A 22,862-nucleotide genomic window follows, 5' to 3' on the forward strand; every position below is an offset into this window, starting at 1 on the left:
CGATCTAGCATTTTACTTTTGTAAAGTTGGGGGACTCATCTGATGACATCATTAGGGTAATTGTTAGCCCAAATTTGGAGCGCTCCCTCCAGAACCACAAAAGATATTAGCCTACATTATACAACCGTATTCACCGGTTGAGTAGTACTTCATTCATTCAGTCATTAAATCTTCGATTTTTTGGTACAGATTTGTACCAATACACAGATTTTCCCTACATCACCACTACCAGTTTTTTATTAACCTCACAGTTTGCAATAAACATGAAGGTGTCCAAAAGTGGAAAACTGTGTGCAAACTGTAAATATTACTGTAATATTTATTTTATGTAACTTGCTCATTGACCTTTAATGCCACAGAATTGTACATCTTTAAAATTTTCCCCACCATGATGACGCTCAGCCTCCAAAAGCATAAAAAATTATATACAAGTTGGTTTTTCACAACACATCTTCCAATCTTTATATGAAAGAGGATATCTTCAGTCAACTGGGGCAAAATGAGTGGGAGAAGGCAAAAGTGAGTATGGCACGGCAGGGATGGACTAGGACAGAGTGGCACAGATGCAGAGCTAAGAAAATGCCAGGAAAAAAAAGAAGCTTGTTAGCCCTGATGTGTTCATGGTCCTGTGAGACGGTGTGGAGCTGTGCACCACAGAAGTTGGCACTGGCTTTAGCTCCTCTTTAATCCCCATTTCCTCCCTTCTGCATTATTCATTTAAAACAGGAGAAGAGGAAAAACAAAGAGAGGGAGCGAACTATAAAAAGGTGGATCAAGGCAAACTGGGATGGAGGGGGATGAGGGGGAGGGGGGTGATGGGGAACGTCCTGGAATTAAGCGGTCCCAGGGAGAAGAGTGCAAAATCAGCTCTCAATCTGGGAACAAAATATGAAGACAGACTGATGAGCTTGGGTTGGGTCTAAAGAAATGCAAAAAGAGAAGGGCAAGAAAAGAGGTGAAGAGAGAGTTGAGAGAGTTGAGAGAGTTGGGAGGTGGGGGGGAGGGGGGGGAGGGGGTTGCAATATAAAAAGGAGCAAGGAAAAATATAATGTGACACTATCCGGTCTGGGTGTAGGATGTGAGGGAATCAAAGGCACCTTTGAGGAGGCAGAAGACGACAGTGAAAGTGCTAGAAGAGTGGTGTCCATGATTACAAGAAGAGGAGGCATCTTTGAGTCTGTGCTCATGAAAGCCTACCCCAGGCCTCGTCTGAAACCCCTGCTTGACTAACACTGACGATACAGAAAGAGAAAGAGAGAAAGAGAGAGGAAGAGAACCACTAATGATGGAGGGGTCCGGATACTACAGAAGAAGCACACTCTCCAATTCATTTTAATCACTATTCAAAATCATTAGCCTAAATGTGCGAGTACTCGTGTTCGTTGAACCATGAGCCGACCAACTACACCTCAGCATGTGAGCCAGTCTTTGAGGTCTTTGAGAAAGACAGTCCGAGACTTGATGGAATCAAAAATGAAGAGAGGAAACTTTATTGTCTCTCAATCTAAAAGAAAAACCACAACATGAAGATAAAGAGACAAACCTTTGAAAATAGGCTTTGCAAAGCCAGCCAAACACACTAAGAGTCAAATCATTCTGACTTTTCCATTCCCCAAATCGGGCTACAAAAGCATAAAGTTAATCAGGGAGCAACTCAGCGTGAGAATATTACAGATTCTCAAGCAGTCAGACAGAGGACCCAAACAACAACACTGACATCAAACAGGATTCATTATTTAACAGGCAGAACATGGCTGGATTAATGGCTTTCTTTCAGACCGTACAGAGTCTGTGCATGTGTTGTGTCTGTCTGTGTTGGAGATGGAATGTACAAATCAATGTATCTGATAAAACTCAATGTTGCTTTACAGGCTCTTCCAACTTTACTAAAACTGGATTTTTGAGGCCTACACATATATCAATGTTTGAGAGCCCAAACAAATGTGATAACAATAGTGTTACTGTTGTATCCTATATTGTAACCCTAACCCTTTAATTTGGTTATGTCAGGATATGTACTGAGCGGGACATTTTTGGATAAAAATAAACTGACACGTTAATAAATTACTTATCTTACTTGCATATCTTTGGCTTTTTTTAAATGCAATTTCTTGTTACTTATTGGCAAACATTAATGTAGATAAGGGCATTCCTGCGATAAGCTATAAAATCGTAGATATAAAGATCTCAGAAATCTCAACTGAAACATGCATCTGTTTTAAAACTTAATCCATGTGGCATGTAGTTATGCTGGTGACGTATGCATCTCTGTCACACTGTCTGCATGTGTTCTCTATGTATGAAACCTAATGGTCGAGTGTGTGCATAGATATTTTTTAGGAGTTAAGTTTGACTTTAAGACACATGCAGTATAAAACATGTAAATTGTGATGTTTCTGCTATGTGCATGTGTGAGTGTGATATCTTTGTACAACTCAGACCTTCACCCTCTTCCAAGCGGAGGGAGCACAGCAAAATGATTAAAAAAAAGGGAATTAAGACACAGAAAACCGCTGAGGTCCATGGGGACACCACAAGGCCAGTGATCCATAATGTTGCTTTCTAACTATTTATAGCCCTCCTTTACATTTTTCACTTTCATTTTTATAGGCTAATGATTATTTCACTGCAGAAGTAAATAGCACAGCACAAATAGCCCGGACTTCATGTGAGGCCTCAACTGATTTATTCCCCAACAATCCAAATAAACTACCACAGTGCTCTGCTCCGGTGTGTGTACATTTCACCTATTGCAGCCTCTATAAAACACATCTGCACTATCGCCTGAACTTACATGAGCCAGTAATCCCATTAAAAACACTGGACCCTCCTCTGTCTTCATCTCTGTTGTGTCTGCCTGTGCGTGCACACCTGTGCATTTGTATCCCCTCCTATCTCAGTTTTCCTTTCGCATTTTCAGCCACTATGTGTTGTAAAGATGTCCACCATTGAGAAAAGAACTCAAGCACATGCAGGTGTCAGCCACTCTCCTGCCCTGTCTCCTCCTCCCCACCTCCTCCACTTCGTGCTCCTCTGTGCTCTGTTGCTCCTGTGTGTTGTCGACACGAGCTGGCACGTGGCTAAAAGCCCAGGCCACCTCTCTGCTCTATTGTCCTGCCCACTCCACAGCGGCACTGACGGCTCTCTTGTGGCGAGGGGCCCTTTGTTGCCAGCCTGTCACTTCAGCAGGTGCCTTACAGCAAAAGGCAGGAGCTAGCCAACCAGCCAGCCCACACCGCTTCGTTAGTGCTGCGCACCGTTTGATGTGCTCATTTCATCAGCTGGAGACGGCAGCCAAGGAGGATGCTAATAATCACTTGAAAAACAAAAACATTCCACTCAAGCTTGTAAAAGATAAACTCCGATTTCCATGATAAAAGAAGAGTGACAGACAGCCATGGTACCAGTCAAAAAAAGACCATCAGCCACAGTACCCCTCTCTCTTTTTTTCTCACCACCCTTCTTTTCCTAGGTGAAACCAATTCATACTGTCAATCACCAAGAATAAACAAGGTATATTGACAAATTGCTGACTGTGTAAGGAAAAACAAAATCGCGTGGGCAAAGTATGCAAAAACAGAGCTGCATTTAAGACAGCCGTGTGATCCCTCAGAAACCAGCTTAGTGTGTGAAGGAGCAGGCTGTATGAAGGAGAGAGCCCCCCAGGCGTTCAGAAGAAGGGACCCAGGGGGGTTTGGGCTTGCACACCCCTTGCTACATTCACAGCCCTTCAAAATGCCATATCACAATCACACCTCAGTTAAAATATATACTGAAATCATAGTATGTTAAAGAAAATCAAGAGCACATAATTTAGGCTGGCTGATCTAGCGAGTAATGTCACACGTTTTTACGATGTTCGACTTTAATCATGGATGTGGTTCCATTTCCAGGCTGCAATGGTTTGAGAGCAGAATTACAACTTTTAGGGAGCCACATACAACACACAGAAAATGAATCAGTGTGCAACTAATAATTATTTTCATTATAAATGAATCCACCGATGACGTTATCGATTAAATCAATAACTTTTGGTCAATTAAACATCAGAAAATAATGATATATGTACTCATTTTGTCTAACCAACAGTCCAAAACCCCAAAATATTCATTTATTTACAAAAACATAAAACCAAGAAAAGTTATTAACTGAACATGAAACCATCAAATGTTTGGCATTGTAGCTTGAAAAATGACCTAATACATGTATTATCAAAATAGTCAATCGACCAGTTGCAGCTCTAGTCTTATTTTTAATGTGAACGCCCCATAGTTAAAACTATTCAGGCTCCGTGAACACATCACTGTAAAGCACGTACTTCTATATTTCAACACTTCCATGCTGAAATACTTTTACACTGTAGGCTACCAGACATCAGCAAAACAAAAGTGGAACAAACAAATGCTCATGTCTATTATTATTTAGTTACTTGGTTATTAAAGCAGCTATTTAGGCTATTTTTAGGAGCACACCTCTCAGTTCATTTGAACCTTTGAACCAAATATCCACACCTAGATTTTTACGCCAAAGCATGACGCAGTTCCAGAGGCTTTAGGTTGCGTTAGTCCCCTGTGGCAATAACTCACGGTCTTTCACAATGCAAAACAGAGCACTGCACAGAGGAGTGCTCCCAGTGCTCCAGGACCAATAAGGGCTTTGTTTGTTAGCCATGTCACTTACTGACCACCAAATTAGCTTCATCACCTCTGGCACCAGGATATCGGATGTGACATGTTGAACCACGGGGCCGGGGCTCTGTTTGTCTGCAAGGCTAGAAGGCATATAAAAAAAATTAAAGACATAAAATAGGGACAAATGAGAGAATTCCATGAAAAAATAAAATAAGGGGATGCCACGCTGACTTTTTTCTTCTGTTTCTTCTAAATAAAGGACAGTTTTACACAGAATTTCCACCAAAGGTCTGGTCTTCATCAGTACAGCTGTGTTTTCTGAAGCTTAACCTTGTGATCAACAGCTGAGAGCACCATCATCTAGGCAGTGTTCAGCCTAGATGTTAATATCTAAAAAAGGAGTAGATGACGTGGCCCATGAACAAAAAAAATGCATAAAAGCAAACAACCAATGGACAAAGAAACTGGACAAAGCAAAAACACAGTTTGGATGAACCCGCAAAAAATACAAAAAAGAGTTAATGCGACATTTGCTGTTTACACAGCACATTAAAGTGGGCGTATATAAGGGGATCACAAAGCTACAACACCAAACAGACTTTTACAGCCAGCCTGCATGCAGTTCAGGCAGTGACAGGCAGTGGTTCTGGTACAGAAATGATAAAGTAGAAATTGTTGACCCATCTCTGTGTTGTTTGGAGATGATGAGGCCTGTCATTTGAGTTTCTCATCTATGAAACAACCATTTAAAAAAACATCTGGTGAATGTAGTGTATTTTCCCTTCACACAAAACCAGAAGTCCCTCATACTCCCTTCAAGCAAGTTTTCCCCCCTTCTCCCTTGATAGTTTGAAGCAGTTACCCCTGCATCAGCATCGAAGTTTGTCTAAAAGGAAATGACAAGAGCAAGATGTCCAAATCATTAGTAATGTGAGAGGAGCAGTTCCCAGGCATGTCTCGTTACATAGTTGAGCGCTAACGTGAGGGCTAAGGACTCGTGCTTGGGCTTTTCTGGGCCCAAGCCTTCTCATATGCTGTGTGGGGGACGAGGGAAGAAGACCACAACCCGTCAGCATCTCCACAGTCAGTAGTAGAAACATCCAAGACCCTGAACCCAAAACAACCTTGGCTCAACCCTAGCACTCAATAAGGAGAGAAATAGATACCAATACACAAAATGTGGTCCGCACAATAACGTAATACACATAAACTCACACACCAACAGATGCAGACACACATAGAAATCAATGCAAAACTGGATGCATATACTGAATACATACTAATAGTGGACCCATGGGAACTCGGCTCCACAAAAATCAAGATTGGCTCTGGCTCTGGTTCGGTTTCAGCCTACTGTGGCTTCTGTGGTGGGCCATGCTGGCTGCCGCACACACACGCATACAGAGTCTTCTAACCAGATCCAGAGCTTCGCTACTCAGTCTGAGGTCAAACACAGTCCTTTGCATACAAGTCTGTGTATACACCCATGCTGTCATACTTCCATGGAGGATGACTCCTAACTATGAAACTGACAATAACGCAACTATTTCAATAGATTCCAGTAGCACACCAAACACCTCAAATAAGTACATTTGTAAATTATTACAGAAACATATAAACATGCATGTGAGCACAACACATGCACAGGCAGACACACAAGAACTTCAATGTTTATTTTTATTCCTCAGATATTCATCCTTCTTTGCATGAGTGAATCCCTCGGCACACCGACAAGAGAATCCCAGTATGTGTGTGAGTGTGTGTGTAAGGAGCTGACGATCGGAGAATAACGTTACCCCTAAGGGGTCACACCACTCTCCATTCTCGCCCTCCTCCCTTATCCCTCCTCTCTGCTCTGTGCCCGCAGGGATTTCCCTTTTCAGTTCAGGAGAGATGTCAGACCTGTTTCACCATCCCTCACACAGAGGCTGGACTGTGCCCTCCATTCACTCAACATCTGTTAAACACCACAAATCAGCCTCATTCCTATATATCAGGGCCAAGTAGAGATTACCAGAGCCACAGCTGAATCCAAATGTCATCGGTTCATCTTCAGACACAGTTTGTTTATTTTGAACCTAATTCCCAGTGGGAAGTTAGTATCAGCTGGACACAATAAACAACACACAAACAAATTCAGAGGCATGAAGCAAATAACGAGGATCCCTGGCGAACAACTGGATCCCCAAAATAAGTGAATTCACCCCAAAACCCTTGTATACAAGCACAAATTGCACTGTATCCAAATGATCATTCAAAAAAGATTTGGAGATGGAAAGAGAGCCCACAAAAACAGCAAATAATCAAATGTCATCACCCTGTAAACAATCACTTTCATCCAGCTAGTAATAGCTAATGCAGTCTTAACCACTCTCTTAATCCTGTCATCAGATCCATCTAACTCAACTCTCGACATCATACAACCCATCTTTCTCTCCCATCCATCCCTCCACAATCACACAAGTCTGCTTAGACTTCATCACTCTTGCCACATCTTTATTCCGTCATCAGATAAGCACAAGCAATGAGAACTTCCTTTTTTCGAAGCGTTCAGAGGCCAAACAGGAACAATCTATGAGAGTGATGATCACACAAACTGCTGCCTTCAATTTCAATTCAGTTTGAATGTTAAAAAAAACATGTGTTTTCTTTTATACACTTTCTAACATAAAATCATCTAAAACAATAAAAGACATTGGTGAGTTTGGTCGTTGAGGCTCATTGTTTTCATTTTTTAAACCTGAACTTTATATTCCCACACATCCTAAAGTTGATTTCAAATCAAGCAAGTCATTATCCAAAAGGTAATATAAAAAAAAGGTGTAATCCATTGATTTCTATAGTGCATTTGGGTTCACTGACCAAATATGTTAAGATTTAGCATGTCATACAGAGCTGCAAGCTAACCTAAGAATCTGCTTTGTGAGATACAACTTTAAATACAGAGGTTTGACAATACTTTAGACCAAAATCTTATATTTTAACCCAAAGTATCAGATAGGAATCTCAGTATAGGCTTCTCTATAACAGTATAGAATAACAATCTTCAGAAAATGAAAACGGCAGTTACGGAAATTGAGGAGAAAGACAGAAGGGAAGAAAGACAGCAAGAGAAACAGAGAGAAAGATTCACAACAGGGGTTGAAAGCAGCTAAACCAGATCGGTCTTCCCTGCCACCTTCACATATTAGAATATTAATATTAATGAACCCCCCTTCCCCCCCAGACGATTTGAACATGAAAAACTTAAAAAGCGCAAATTCCAGGAGTTGCGTATCACAGTTTGACCTGCAGCCACACAGCAGACACCAACCATGACAGACTTGCTGTTCAAAGCAAGCGGGAGCTGCTTTCATCAGGGGATCCTAGTGTTTTGTTTTTTTTACAGTGTGACACCACCAACTATTGCCATCTGCCTTTTTTCTAAAAGCAGAACTTCAAGATGCGCTTCCTGCTTGTGCGTTGTTTTTAGGTGGGCTTTACAACCAAGGCCCAGCGTCACGCAGGCTTTTGCTGCTTTGCTGCTTGCTGACTGCTGTTTACAGCCAAGCCCTGTAGTGTGGTACAATGTTAAATATTCACTGTTAAACTGTCAAGCCAGAACCGGTTGGGAACCCAGCCAGGCATTCACAGTACAGTCGCATTGGATGCCCCCCCCTTCAACTGCAATCCAACCAAATCAATCACTTTTCCTGCAGCCAATCCAGAATCAGACCAGCCTCCTTCCCTCCTCCTGCCACACACCCACTTCCTTTTCTTTTCCCCTCCTTCTCCTCTATTTATACTTAAAGTAAATTTTCTGTATCATAAATACTACTCACAAATACATTAACATTCACATCGTTTGCACTTAAAAGACACCTCTGCGCTGGGCCTGAGTAAGCTGCTGCTGACTCCTGATGCCTGCCTTCAGACATCTGTAAAATATTTTCATTCGGTGCCCCAATACCGCACTGGCAAAGGTCTCTCATCCTTGGCTTGGCAGGACTTCTGACAGAGCCAGCCGGCAGCGCCATACAGGCCTAACCCCTGCTGCTGCAGCTTCCTGCTGCTCTGAGGGAGTCAGGCTGCCTGCCTCCCATTGACTGTGGGCCAGGCTGGGCAGGGAGAAGGAGAATGAGGGAAGGCCCTGGGTAGAGAAGATCCCCAGGAGAGGAGAGCGGAGGCAAGAATGGGGGGACGGACCGACAGTCACAAAGGTTGAGGGATGGAAAGAGGGAAGAAGAAGTGGAGAATAAATAGGGAAGAGGGGGCTGGTAAGTAAGAAGAAGTAAGGGCCTAAGACGAGAGGAAGTAATGCGGGAAGAGGAGAAGAGATGGGTGGCATGGAAGTGCAAAGGGAGCGAGACAAAGGGGCTCTAGGGCAGGTTAGGCAGCAGGAGTTGAGGGGAGCTTCTCATTATGACTCCTCTTCCTTCTTCATGCCCCCAGGCCTTGACCACAACCTCAAAGCCCCAGGCCAAACCAAGAGATCAGGGAGACCATGGAACATTGCTGTGAGTCAGGGTACAAACACAGACAGAGACGAGGAGGGGAGGTGGAGAAAGATGTCCCCCGCACCCAAACGAGGCATGAAATAAAAGACTGAAAACAAAAAAATATGGATTTCACAAGTAAAGCTTTTTGCCTGTGATCACAGTCATTTAAGTGGTATTTACTTCCAATCTGATATTCATTTATTTTTTAAACATAATACAACTGCACAGTGCATTCATAAAGAAAGGTCTACATTAAAATTAACAAAGCCAATCCAAGTTTATAAATAGTAAATTTAACAACTAAATAGCACTGCATTTAGAAAATACATCCTGCATCACAATCTTTGATTCATAGTTTTCTATGATATTTTGTATATTGTCCCAGAGTATTTCACATAATATCCATAGTGAGGAGTTTGTGTGTGGAGGTGTGGAACATATGGACAGATTTGGCTATCAAGCAAAATATCATGTTCTAATGCAGATTTCAACTAATAGCAACACTAACATCTGAAAAAATAGAGAAACAAATCACCCTTTTCATTTAAATCCAAGTAGCTCTACTCTACTCTCCAGTGAACGCACAATGACAACATAAATATAATGAATTGAAACCATTTTCTGTTTGCACGGTTTAGCAGTTTAGTCACTTGCAACACTGTGCGTTTTATATATGTATATATTTCCAGTGTTGTAACAGAGTGCACTGAGGACGTTGTTAACAGCTGGGATACTGCACAATAAATAAATAATAATCATCTGGCTTTAAAAAAATCGATATTGATCAGTTGAGAAATGCCTTAGCTGACCCTAATCCTAGATCAACTCAGAACATCAAAAGAAAAAGAAAAACTGAAAAAAGAAACAACGTGAAAGAAAAAAAGAAAGAGTGCAGGAGAGACAGTGAAATGTCCCTGGCTTTTCACACTGAAAAGAGGGAGGGTAAAACAGACAGTCTGTCAAAACAAGATGCTCTCACACAAATTTTGCTCTCTTCTGCAGCAAATCCCGTGTGAAACATTAAGGCTCATTTGTGATGAGGCTGGAACAAACGCCCATAGCACAGTCAGCATGCAACACACAAAAAAAATCTCCCTCCCTCATTCTGTTCATGGGTGCAAATTCATTCTGCTTTTGTCTCATCTCATGACAAATACATGCTGTCACTGTCACTGATGTGGTGTTTACAGTGGCATATAGCATCTTGTAATTATTCTGTGAAAGTGAATTTGTATCCTGAGGGATTTGTATATTTGTGTGTGGGTAATCAAAAGAGATAGAATGGGAGACGGGACGATTGGAGAGTGATCTCCAATAAAGAAAAGAAAGATGTTGCTTGAGAGTCATCTTTCCAGCACAGTTCACAATATGCCAACATTGATTTGGTAGCCTTGGTTAGATTGCAACAAACAGCTTATTCCTCGCCATGCAGTGACCTACAGACACAGTTCATATGCTATAGGCACTGGATAGCTACAGTGTAATGCATGAGCAGTTAGTCCACAAATAGTCTAACTAAACGGCTATTTATGTAGGCTTCCATGGTTGGTAAAATACTGACTCTCAAATAAAAGTGCCCACTCAGTTACCAAACTGTGCATATGTGCGAAATGAGAAAAATACAAACAGCTACATTACACACGTCTGTCGAGTCAGACAAAAAAAGTGTGCCTTGTTTTAACCTTTCTAGTGTGCATTTTAGAAAGGCAGACACACTTAAGTTATTTATTTCTTCTTTATTTCCCTTTGTTTAATTGTTGTTTTCTGCTTAGAGGCTCTTTACTGTGGGTGGTGAGAAAATGCATTTTATGATATTACTGTAATTAATCCATTGCTTCAATAGGTTCATAACTCCATTACATATAAATAGAGTTGTTTCATATAGAGCAGGATTTAAAAAAAAATACTAACTGCAGTGAAATAAACCACTGAATGATATAGTGTGGTCATGACATAAGCTTACACAGGGGCACTGAAAGTGTTTCATAAACTTTAAACAGGGTCCAAGGTCAGCAATTTTTGTGTTTGCATGTCTTTGTAGTCAGTTTCCCCCCCAGAACACTTCAGAGCCCACTGAGAAAAGGCATCAACACCACAGTGCAACTGAGAACTTTCACGTGACATAGGGAGCCGCGAGGCATCCTCCAAGGATATTTGAATGCTTGAAACATCAGTGACCCTTCGTAAGATAGAATGGAGATGGATATGAAAAATATTGACTGTCTGGCTGTTGAGGAGAGTAGAAAAAGCTGCTTAGACAGCCCACTCTCATTGCCAAAGACCTTACTCTAAACTCTAACCAAAGTGAGCCTGAAAAGGAAAGACTGGAGTCCAAATTCTTCTGGGGTAGACATCAAGTTTCTTTTACTTGCTTTTTTATTATTTTATAATACAACAACTAATCACGAAGAAAGTACACCAAACAAGCCTATATCCTAAGCAGTGATCTTCTACCTTTGCCGAGCATCATTTCTGTACAATGCTTGGCCAAGGTCTTTGACATCATGCAAAAGACAGTGCTTAATGTAGCTCAAAAATTGCCTTGGGAAGAATCTTTCTTCAAATTTTTTGTGCAACAGAAAAAAAAACTGAGCTAACATTTTTTGTTCTTTGTGAAACCCAAAGGCAAGATGACTGTTAAAGTGGTCAGATGACAAATGTCTCATCTGATCTTTAATCCAGCAGCGGGGCCAGCTTCAGGGCTAAAACAGGAAACTCTCACAGGATAGAGCGATTTGGTAAATTCCACTGTGCTAAATCACTGCTTTGGGTGCAGCAGATTTCTCCACACCAATGAATGGCATTTTAGATCTCACTCTGAATGTTTAGTAGTAGAAAGTTTAGCTGCCATTAAAGTCCACTGACAGAGACGATATGTATGGCCTAGGCCAATATGTATGTGAACCCAAGCTTAATCATAGGAAAAGCATGGCAGGTATATATCTGCGCTTCAAAGAGGGACAACTTCTTCCTCATGTGACAATCATCAGTACCTCTTCCAATAATCAATAAAAATCAAGCTCCTCTTTCTATGTACTTCTATTTTCAGGAGTTGTCATTTAAATCTGGCTAAACACTACTGATCACTACTGTTATTACAACTTTCTAGTCTACCCTTATTACCCTTATTTAATCCAAACAATAGAACAAGGCAAATAATAAAAGTTTTGCCAAGGCATGTCAAAAGTGATCCACCTCTCATCAGCTGAAATTCAAAGCGGGATATACTGGCAGAAATCCCTCACCACAGAGTCTGATGCAAACATTTGGCAGCCATTTGCTGATCATCCGGTTCATGACACATTCCTTGATAGTCAACTTCACAGAGCCAGCCGGTGTTCATCTCCATCACCCGATGACGCTGGCAGGCTCAAGCTTGTTGTCTTTGACGATGATCGAATGTGGCAACACAGAAGTGAGTAATAATTGGGTCAACAAGGTATGTCAGTTCCAACTTACTCTCGTCTGAATCATCTCTCTGCAGCGTAGCCAAACGTGATAGTATGACGCCTGAAATATTTGGCTGTGATAGGCAGCGACAGCAACATGGCATGAGATACCGTTTTCAACCCATCTGTGACCCCCAAAATGGTTAGGCCTAGTAGAGGCAAGGCACTGCCTGCATACCTGTGTGATTAATCTCTGAGTTTTACTTTCCGTGCCTGTTTGTTGTGCTGTTAGGTTGTATTTTCTTTCCAAGCTTATTTATAAAATTATCATTATTATCATGATAATCACTGAGCAGTTAACTCCAGACACACAGTGTCAGGGACAATCCCTGTGAACTAACTCTGTGACTCTAGTAGGGCTGACCCCTAATAGTCGAAGATTCGATGCTTTGATGGGCGGAGCCTGATTCGACTGTCAATCTCACAGTCGAAGCTTCGCAGCAAAATGAGGATCATGCCATTTTGGTGATATGGGGGTGCTCAATGTCTGATTTTACATAGAACTACCATTTTTCACCTAATAAATTAATATACTGCCTATTACAATATAAATTTTAATATATAATGCTGTAAATAAAAACATAAGAAAAGAAAAAAAAGCTCTTAATAGTTTTTTTATTTAGTTTTATTTCCTTTTCTAATGAAATGTATGAAATGAATTGTCCTTATGTACTTTCTATATAGCTTTGGCAATATTGTTGCTATAAATTCATTCCAATAAAGCTAATTTGATTTGAATTTAACAGAAAGAATATTACATTGTTTTTAAATAGTACTTGAAATAGACCCGCAAGGAACCGCAACATGCATGCAGCTGTTAGCCGCATGGCATGCACGCAAAACTCTGCACAAGACCAGTGAATGGCAGGCGAGCAGAGAGAAAAGGGTCAACAATAAGCCTCAGTTTGTGTCCCCCGCCCCGCGCACACTCGCAATCGCCACACAAGCACAGTAAATGATTTGACTATCAGTCGACTATAGGCAAGACTTGATAATTCTGATTCGACTATGTAAATCGTTAGTCGGGGCAGCCCTAGACTCTAGCATCTACTTTACCTGTAACCTAATTACTATTTATTTTCCTTTTTTTAAACGTAAATATAATCACTTACAACGCATGCTGTTCACATTGTAAATACTAATTATATATATATATATATATATATATATATATATATACATACACAGTGAGGAAAATAAGTATTTGAACACCCTGCCATTTTGCAAGTTCTCCCACTTAGAAATCATGGAGGGGTCTGAAATTGTCATCGTAGGTGCATGTCCACTGTGAGAGACATAATCAAAAAAAAAAAATCCAGAAATCACAATGTATGATTTTTTTAACTATTTATTTGTATGATACAGCTGCAAATAAGTATTTGAACACCTGTCTATCAGCTAGAATTCTGACTCTCAAAGACCTGTTAGTCTGCCTTCAAAATGTCCACCTCCACTCCATTTATTATCCTAAATTAGATGCACCTGTTTGAGGTCATTAGCTGCATAAAGACACCTGTCCACCCCATACAATCAGTAAGAATCCAACTACTAACAGCTAAGAGCTGTCCAAAGACACTAGAGACAAAATTGTACACCTCCACAAGGCTGGAAAGGGCTACGGGGAAATTGCCAAGCAGCTTGGTGAAAAAAGGTCCACTGTTGGAGCAATCATTAGAAAATGGAAGAAGCTAAACATGACTGTCAATCTCCCTCGGACTGGGGCTCCATGCAAGATCTCACCTCGTGGGGTCTCAATGATCCTTGGAAAGGTGAGAAATCAGCCCAGAACTACTTGGTCGATGACCTGAAAAGAGCTGGGACCACCGTTTCCAAGGTTACTGTTGGTAATACACTAAGACGTCATGGTTTGAAATCATGCATGGCACGGAAGGTTCCCCTGCTTAAACCAGCACATGTCAAGGCCCGTCTTCAGTTTGCCAATGACCATTTGGATGATCCAGAGGAGTCATGGGAGAAAGTCATGTGGTCAGATGAGACCAAAATAGAACTTTTTGGTCATAATTCCACTAACCGTGTTTGGAGGAAGAAGAATGATGAGTACCATCCCAAGAACACCATCCCTACTGTGAAGCATGGGGGTGGTAGCATCATGCTTTGGGGGTGTTTTTCTGCACATGGGACAGGGCGACTGCACTGTATTAAGGAGAGGATGACCGGGGCCATGTACTGCGAGATTTTGGGGAACAACCTCCTTCCCTCAATTAGAGCATTGAAGATGGGTCAAGGCCGGGTCTTCCAACATGACAATGACCCGAAGCACACAGCCAGGATAACCAAGGAGTGGCTCTGTAAGAAGCATATCAAGGTTCTGGCGTGGCCTAGCCAGTCTCCAGACCTAAACCCAATAGAGAATCTTTGGAAGGAGCTCAAACTCCGTGTTTCTCAGCGACAGCCCAGAAACCTGACTGATCTAGAGAAGATCTGTGTGGAGGAGTCGGCCAAAATCCCTCCTGCAGTGTGTGCAAACCTGGTGAAAAACTACAGGAAACGTTTGACCTCTGTAATTGCAAACAAAGGCTACTGTACCAAATATTAACATTGATTTCCTCAGGTGTTCAAATACTTATTTGCAGCTATATCATACAAATAAATAGTTAAAAAATCATACATTGTGATTACTGGATTTTTTTTTTTTTTTACATTATGTCTCAGAGTGGACATGCACCTACGATGACAATTTCAGACCCCTCCATGATTTCTAAGTGGGAGAACTTGCAAAATAGCAGGGTGTTCAAATACTTATTTTCCTCACTATATATATATATATATATATATATATAGATAGATAGATAGATCATATCTATACACACACACACACACATATTTTTTTTAAATGTTGTTGTTTTAATCATGTGTATGTGTGTAACTCTACATGGTAGTTTGTGTCTGTTGAGCTTGCTGTCCTGTTTGTTTATGCATGTTTTATGTATGTGCATTATGAGTAATGTAAGCCATCAAATTACTCATATGTGTAAACATACCTGGCCAATAAGTGATTCTGATTCTGATATTATTATTATTATAGAATTATTATTAAAATAGAAGAGCCATTACAAAATGGTCCACTAAAGTCTGAATAGAACGGTGGATGCAATCAGTATGTAAAGGTTTTGCAATAACCATTCTGACTCACAAAAAAAGCAGTGGGTCACACAAGAAAGCCATTCTTTTCCCAAAAGAATACTTCTTGGTTTATTTTTCATTCAAATAAACAATCTCTTTACAGCTACCAGTAGTTCTTTTTCAAATAAACCCTGTATTCCAGGCTGTAACTCTTATGGTGTTTAACAGCGTAGAACAGACATCTGGAAGCAGCACTTGAGCCAAGTCTTTTTCCAGACAAAGATGAAAACAATACACACAAAATGACTTAATGGCTAAGAAACATTTTTTTGGTAGTAAGGCTTGTAAACATGGACAACGTTTTAAGAAAAAAATACAGAAGCAACCTTGTGTGAGATTGCTAACTACTTTGGTTGTAGCCTAACAATATATTCGCACATCAGTGAGGGTTGGAACTAACGCTGTATAAAATCTAAATAACTTAATATATTTCTTCTTATAATTCATTAGTAAGATATGGTTTAATAAGAGTACCTTCATTTGTTAAACACTGTTTCTGTTTATTACACTCTGCATGCCATTTATCACTAAACATTTATCATCTTGACTGGAATGTAGTCAATGTATCAATCATAGGCCAGTTCACTATTAGCCAAGTTAAGGTGGCAATAAAATTCCTATTATCCTATTAAAATAATAAATCAAAGTTCATAAATCAAAATTTAGTAAGTCACCTTTGCCTCGCCTGAGATACGAAAAACCCTAGCTAGTGGCTCTGCCTTTATTTATCATTATCTCACTTAATCAGTTCATTTAAGTTGTAAGCTTATACATCACCTACATGCTACTTTCATCAGCTCTGTATTTAATCATTCAATTTTTTGTTCCATAATTCATACACATCACAATGAGCGTGGCTGAGTGAACACTCAGGTGAAGTTGCCGGTTAAGCTTAGTCCAAGCAGATACGGTGTGGATATGTGTACTAGAAGTTTCTGCTCTCTACTTGGAAAAATGCATGATGTGCTTGCAGTGTGCAACTTCTGTAGTGTGTAAGTTAATTTAAAAGATGCAGATATAACATTTGCTTTACAATGCATTATACAATGGCAAAGAAAAGGTGTCCACTTAATAAGCTCATTGACTTTGAAAGTCTCCCTTTCTCTAAAAGTAAGTAGACGATTATAATGGCACAGCCTAATGTTGTCTGTTCACTCGCAAGGTAGTACATTACTCTGTTTTATCTAAATGGAGTTCCTCTAGAAATGCTCCAATTGATAATAGGTAGTCACTTTAATTATCCTAAGTAAATTAAGCTTGTAGGGCTGAATGGCTATTTGCTGTTGCACATATATTACTTTCAAGAACGGTAACTGCTTCTGCAGAAGACAATCGTAACCACACATACAGGTTAACTTATACACAAACTACACTGCAAAGACAAACACATAAATCATGAGCATGACAACTTCAGAGTTAAGAAAGACATATTCTGCAATGTCACAAGACTGTCCTTTAAGAATAGAACCTATAATTGTATAAGAACGCCCTTACAAGTAAGTAATTATGCAGTAACAGTGATCTGTAAGTTAATGCAGCATCATTGCAACACTGTAGCATGGCATCTGTAAAGGCTGCTGTAACATTTGGCTATTGTCATTCCACCACAGGTTTAGCTTACTTGTATGGCTTTGTTATGACGCTAAGTTAGAAGAAAGTTGTTCTTTCACACACTGTAATCATAACGTCGCGATGTCACTGGTAACTTTAAATGACAGCGGCGACTGAAGTGTCAAGGGAGAGAAAGTCAGCAATGCGACATGCTAGCTAACAAGCTAAGCTAGCTAGCAAACTTCGTAGAAAGTTTTGCAAGTGAGTGCCAGAATCGTGTTTGCACCAGAATTCTGAGCGTTGTAAGACGGTCAATTCCCAACCAAGTTCAAATACAGGTGTTTACAGGTTATAAGTGGTACAATGTAGCGTTAGTACGGTTTCACAAGTTCACTGTGAGCTAACGGTGTCTCAGTTCTTACCAGGAAGTGAGTCTCTGTTGCTAAGCTATTCCTGTTGCCTTGAGAGTTTCTCCTGATGGGTATGGCGGTTGCCTTTGTTTTGACTTTCCCTTTCCTTCCAAGGTCGCTCCAAAAAGTCGACTCGGCTGGCCTCTCTTCTTGCGTGGCACCGTTGCCTGAGAGCTAACAAAAACACAGTCTGTGCTGTAGAGCCAGTCGAGAGTGTGTACGTGATTTCAGACAGTCTCTCTCCACTAGGCCCCTCTCATCGCCACACTCCTGACCCGTGTGCCAGTAATGTAAACAACCCAGCATTCCCGGAGCGCAGGGGAGGCGCAAATGTCAAACAGTGGAGGGAAGCTGTCAAATACCGCGAGATTCAACAGGGAAACTCAAACTCAAATCACACAAACAGCTCTCGTCTGTTTTTTTCTCTTTCCCATTACACGTTTCTGAAACATTTCCAAGATATTTACTGACACAAAAACATCTTAACTCAAGAACACTTACTAGCTTTTTGCAGAGCTTTCAACTGCATCTCACATTTTAAGATAGGGCCCCCCTACAGTACAGTGCCACAAGATCAAAATGCAGGACCAAACGTAGCTGATTAGTGGTGCAAATTCGCTGATGAAATTTGCAGTTGAATGAATGACCTAAAACTGAAAATTTCATTTGAAATTGGAGCTTTTAGGGCACCTAAGGGTGTGGTACAATTACCAGTTGATACACAGTTGATAATCGAGGCTTGTTTTGGATAGTTAGTAGGCTACTTGAGCATTAATTTGTATGCAGCAACTCCTGATTGTCCAAAGTGTTATTTTTCTATGTTGGCCTATTCTGCCGACAATCCACTGGACTAGCTGGGTGATATTGAGCCAATTTTAACTACAGTACTTTACATACTTTAGTGTGAAAGTTAAATCTCAAACTTGGAAATAGTAGTTTGATCAGACAAACCTAAAATCAAGGTGCTACTTATAATACCGTATCCTTTTCTTTGAAGCTTTGAACTGCATCTCACAATCTTCATCAGCGGATGAAACTGCTCCAATGTCATGGAGATAACAACTAAATAAAGTCAAGCTATTTTATTTAATGTTTTGGCAGTTTAATCCATTAAACTGCATCCTATTTTATAAGTAGATTATATGTTTTTGGTGTAAAATCTTGATCTTCAGAGTAACTATAGCTGTCATATAAATGTAGTGGAATAAAAAGTACGATATTTCCCTCTGAACTGTAGAGGAGTAGAAGTAGAAATAGGCATATAATGACAGTTAGTACTGTAAACAAATGTTGCTGTAGTTTTATTAGTGAGTAAATATACGTAGTTATTTAAACACTGAGGGTGACATATTCTGAAGTTACAACAAAACTACACATTCATTGACATTGTGTAAGTATGTATGTGACTGCATGTGTGAAATAGAGAGATGGAGGCAGCCAAGCCTTAATGGATTCTCTAACACAGTTATATGCACACAGCTCGACACACAGTCTCACTTGCTATCATTATACACGTGCATGCAGAGTACCCACATGTCCCATAACACACCCACAGTCTGTATTGGGAATATCATGAGACTTTATTGACAAAAGTGGTTTTGCAGATTGACTTGCATGGACAGCGAGAGCATCTGGAATTGATCAGTTTACTCCGCTTTGATAAAAGCTTCAGCACTGATTTCAGACTGACAATTCAAACACTGCTGATACACAGGAAACACATCTGTCTTCCTCCCATCCCCATTGTTAATAATCAACAAGTTAGGTGGGGTTGTGTTTTTTCTCCCTACTTCAATAGGCGTTTTTGTTAACCTCACTGCAAATATGGAAAAGGGAGAGATGCCTGGAGTGTAGAATATTTCCCCCCTTTTTCTTCAACAACAGTTGAAGATTAAAAGAAACGTCTCACAGAAATCTGTCAATTCTGTATGTGAATAATGCTGTGTGGAATTTAATGGCATGAGTTATATTGGGTTTCCTCTACACCCACATTTTCTTTCAATAAGATCAATGGCTCTCAGTGACAGATAGGGACGGTCTTTTGTATCTTCAAATTTCAGGTTTCTGAGGGAATAATTAGATGGATGGATGAAAAGTAATGCATCAGTCTGCGAGGGGAGCTGCACCCAGAGATCCTCTAGTTCAACACGCATGCCTCCACGTCTGTTTGGTAGAAAACTGTTTAATAATATGTGTTGAATTTCCATTGTTCTAAAAGTGGCTCTCTGCACTGATCTGGTGCTTTAAACCAATAGCAAACTTTTTGTGTTCTTTTTGCTGATATTGTTTATTTAACAGAGAGGGTGTCCGTTTGATTTGGGGATATTTTTTTTTAGCAGGAAGAGAGTATCGTCATCTATTTCACTCTCTTCCCCTTCAAACTTTCTGGTGTCGCCTGCAGGTAACCAGGATGGAAAAGGTTCTCCCTCAAGGGGAAATGATGAAGGTTGAATCGTTGGATTCATAGAGGTGCTTTAGACATTTTACTGTAAACGTGACATTTAACTCTGATGTGTTAGAACAAACTCTTACTCATATTTTGGGCCTTCTTTTGAACAAAATTGCCTACAAATGTAATCATCTGATGACAAATAAGTTGAATTTACAATAATTTCACCACTAATGTCTTGCTTATGAATACGAATGCCAGGACATCTAGAATCACTTCCAGCCAAAATCGATCTGAGGAAAAGGCTAATTTCAGGTCATTAGTAAAACACTGTATTCCAATGATTAAAACCAAGAAGCGTTGTTCTGAACAAGCCCTGCAATAGTCTTACTTCACATGCACACTAGTTAAGTTTTGCGTTTCTTCAACATACACATTTCAGTGCAATTCTACCTGAATTTTTCATTGCTATATATGCAATATATATATATATATATATAATGTTGCACCCAGGGGCTGAACGCACATTTTAGACACTTAAAAAGAAAAAAATGTTGATGTTTTCACTCATGTCTTTTTTATTTCCCTCTGTGTTGTTGATCTGGCTCAGGGGTTAGGTATGACTGCAATGTGGTAGAGACAGAAGCTGCAGTCAAAGCTCCTGTGATCGGGTGCAGACTTCATAGAGACCGGCAGATGGAGGGGAGAGGAGCTGCGTGCATCCTGAAGGTTTAGCAAGAACTGAGAGGTTACACTCTACCAGTACAAAGATGACCTGTCACACACTGAAACATGCCGTATCAATGCAGACGAGCTTCCTGTTTATGTACCTCACAGAGCACAGCTATCAGAGGAAAAGAGAAAGGGATTACAGATGGAAATATGTATGAAATGTTGTCTCTCTCTTCATATACCCAGGCAAACTTGGAGGCAGCATGCATGTGACGCCTGCATTTCCATTTTATACGCTAATTAATGTTGTTTTGTCTTCAAAGTGCAATTGCAAACGGTAGTTATCAGCCTTGATCGCCGCATTTTCAAGGTTGTCTAGATGTGAGCCATCACATAACAAATACCTGTAAATATAGAATAACAGCACAACAGAGAAATAGAGGATTTATGGCGTGTGGAGAGCACTGCACAAATGAGGCACAGGAGAGATAGTCGGATAATGTGAAGGACAAAACTGGCATATTATTTCTGCCTACAACACTCTATAAAATCTCTGTCTGTTTCAATGGCTGTTTTGTGTGTCTGTGTTGTGTTTTAGTGTGTGTGCCCTGTGTACTTGCATGTACACACATTGGCAAACACCCAGCACAGAGGATCTCTCCACCTGCTTTGCATCAACCAGCGGGGTAGGCCTCAGTCTGACACACACACACACACACACACACACACACCCATCGCAGTTTTGCTGTGTCTCATTCACATCGTCACCCCTCTGACATCTACCTGTGTGTGTCTGTGTTTGTGTGTGTCCCAGTGCCGGTGTGTGTTTGTGTTAGCAGGGTGTGAGGTGAGGTTAAATAGGCGCCTAGCAATGAGAGAAGGGAGCTGAGGCAGAACTGGCAGAATATCACACATACATACATACATGCACACACACACACACACACACACACAAGCAGTGGCAATAGAAACAACACTATTAGAGCAACATGTAAACTGCAGGTGTGGCCTATGCCTCAGTGATCATTCTATACTTTGTCTTGACCCTGTCGCCTGTCACTGTGTGTGTATAATGTGTGATAAAGTCTCTGTGACCGTGTATGTGTGTGTGTGCCTGCAGAAACACAGTTTCCTGGAGTTTACTGATCTCTCAGTAGGGAACTATTGTGGAAATATCCACACACACATTGCTTCCCACCCGAATTCAGTTGACCATCTACAACCTCATGAATGCTGAGAATAGCTTTGATATCTATAAAATGTTGGACACCAATATGATGTGGCAATTGTTGATTTGGTTTGTATGGCTGTCACTGAGCAATATCTGATGTCAACATGATTATAGACACTGGAGATTTCCCCTAATATTTTTTGTGATGGACAGTAAGCGCTTGTCCTTGTTGTTGGTATCGCATTTGACCTTTATATGGACCTGAGCAAATAGGCAGGCCTCAGTTGTGTCAAATGTCACAAATTTGGCAGGTTTGTAAAAAGCCGACTCTGATAAACTGCCATGTATCTGGGTCTCAAACTTATTGAATTGCTTGGGTTGCCAACAAAGGGCCAAACCTCTGGGAAATTGTGTTCTGCAGAAATAGCTAGTTGGTCTGTGTGGCCTTAAATGTTATCACACCATGTTGAGTAATCTTTGAACCCCTTGTGAGTTTAATTTACTATGTTGATTGCACATTGTATTCAATTCAGATCTGCTTATGTGTTAAATGCAATGGTGTGTATTTTTAGTTTCATTTGAGCTTGAATGGCAAAGCATTTCAGGTCTTTTTCATTATTTTTAAGCGTCACAGATATCAGTCACCCAAGTCTTATGAACAGACTGCTTGTATGACAGAAAATACACCACTGCCAGCATTGTTTGTGCATCGTCATTGTGCACAGAGGCTGTCATTTAACAGGAGGAGATGAGGGAGGTGGAGGAGGATGTCAGCTGGCAGAAGCCCTCCTTTCTTACCTGTTGAGATCTCTGGACAGACAGATAACACTGTGTTTATCTTTTTACACTGAGATTAATATAAAATAAAGGATCACAGTTTGAAATTAGGTTTATCTCTTTATATCAAGATATATCTGGATTTTGTGGTACAATATCATGGATAGGCTGCATATAGTGCTCAAATGCT

At 40.5% G+C, this 22,862-nt stretch overlaps 1 protein-coding gene across 3 annotated transcripts in view; it reads right to left on the reverse strand.

The window, feature by feature from the left end:
• nek7 (NIMA-related kinase 7) overlaps positions 1-17,967 on the reverse strand; it is a 72,855-nt gene extending 54,888 nt beyond the window's left edge. Inside the window, exons 1-2 of one of the 3 annotated variants that reach the window (XM_038715452.1) lie at positions 17,676-17,966; positions 4,685-4,771 (exon numbers count right to left, since the gene is read on the reverse strand). The gene's annotated coding sequence lies outside the window, so the exon portion shown is untranslated. Of the gene's footprint in view, positions 1-4,684; positions 4,772-17,675 lie in introns of all 3 variants that reach the window. The other 2 variants (XM_038715453.1, XM_038715451.1) reach the window with 2 other exon arrangements.
• Positions 17,968-22,862: the final 4,895 nt, after the last annotated feature.

This window comes from Micropterus salmoides, unplaced genomic scaffold, assembly GCF_014851395.1.
Source record: "Micropterus salmoides isolate LMB-PRFRI ecotype aquatic unplaced genomic scaffold, ASM1485139v1 Ms_hic_scaffold_13, whole genome shotgun sequence".
Classification (NCBI taxonomy): Eukaryota; Metazoa; Chordata; class Actinopteri; order Centrarchiformes; family Centrarchidae; genus Micropterus; species Micropterus salmoides.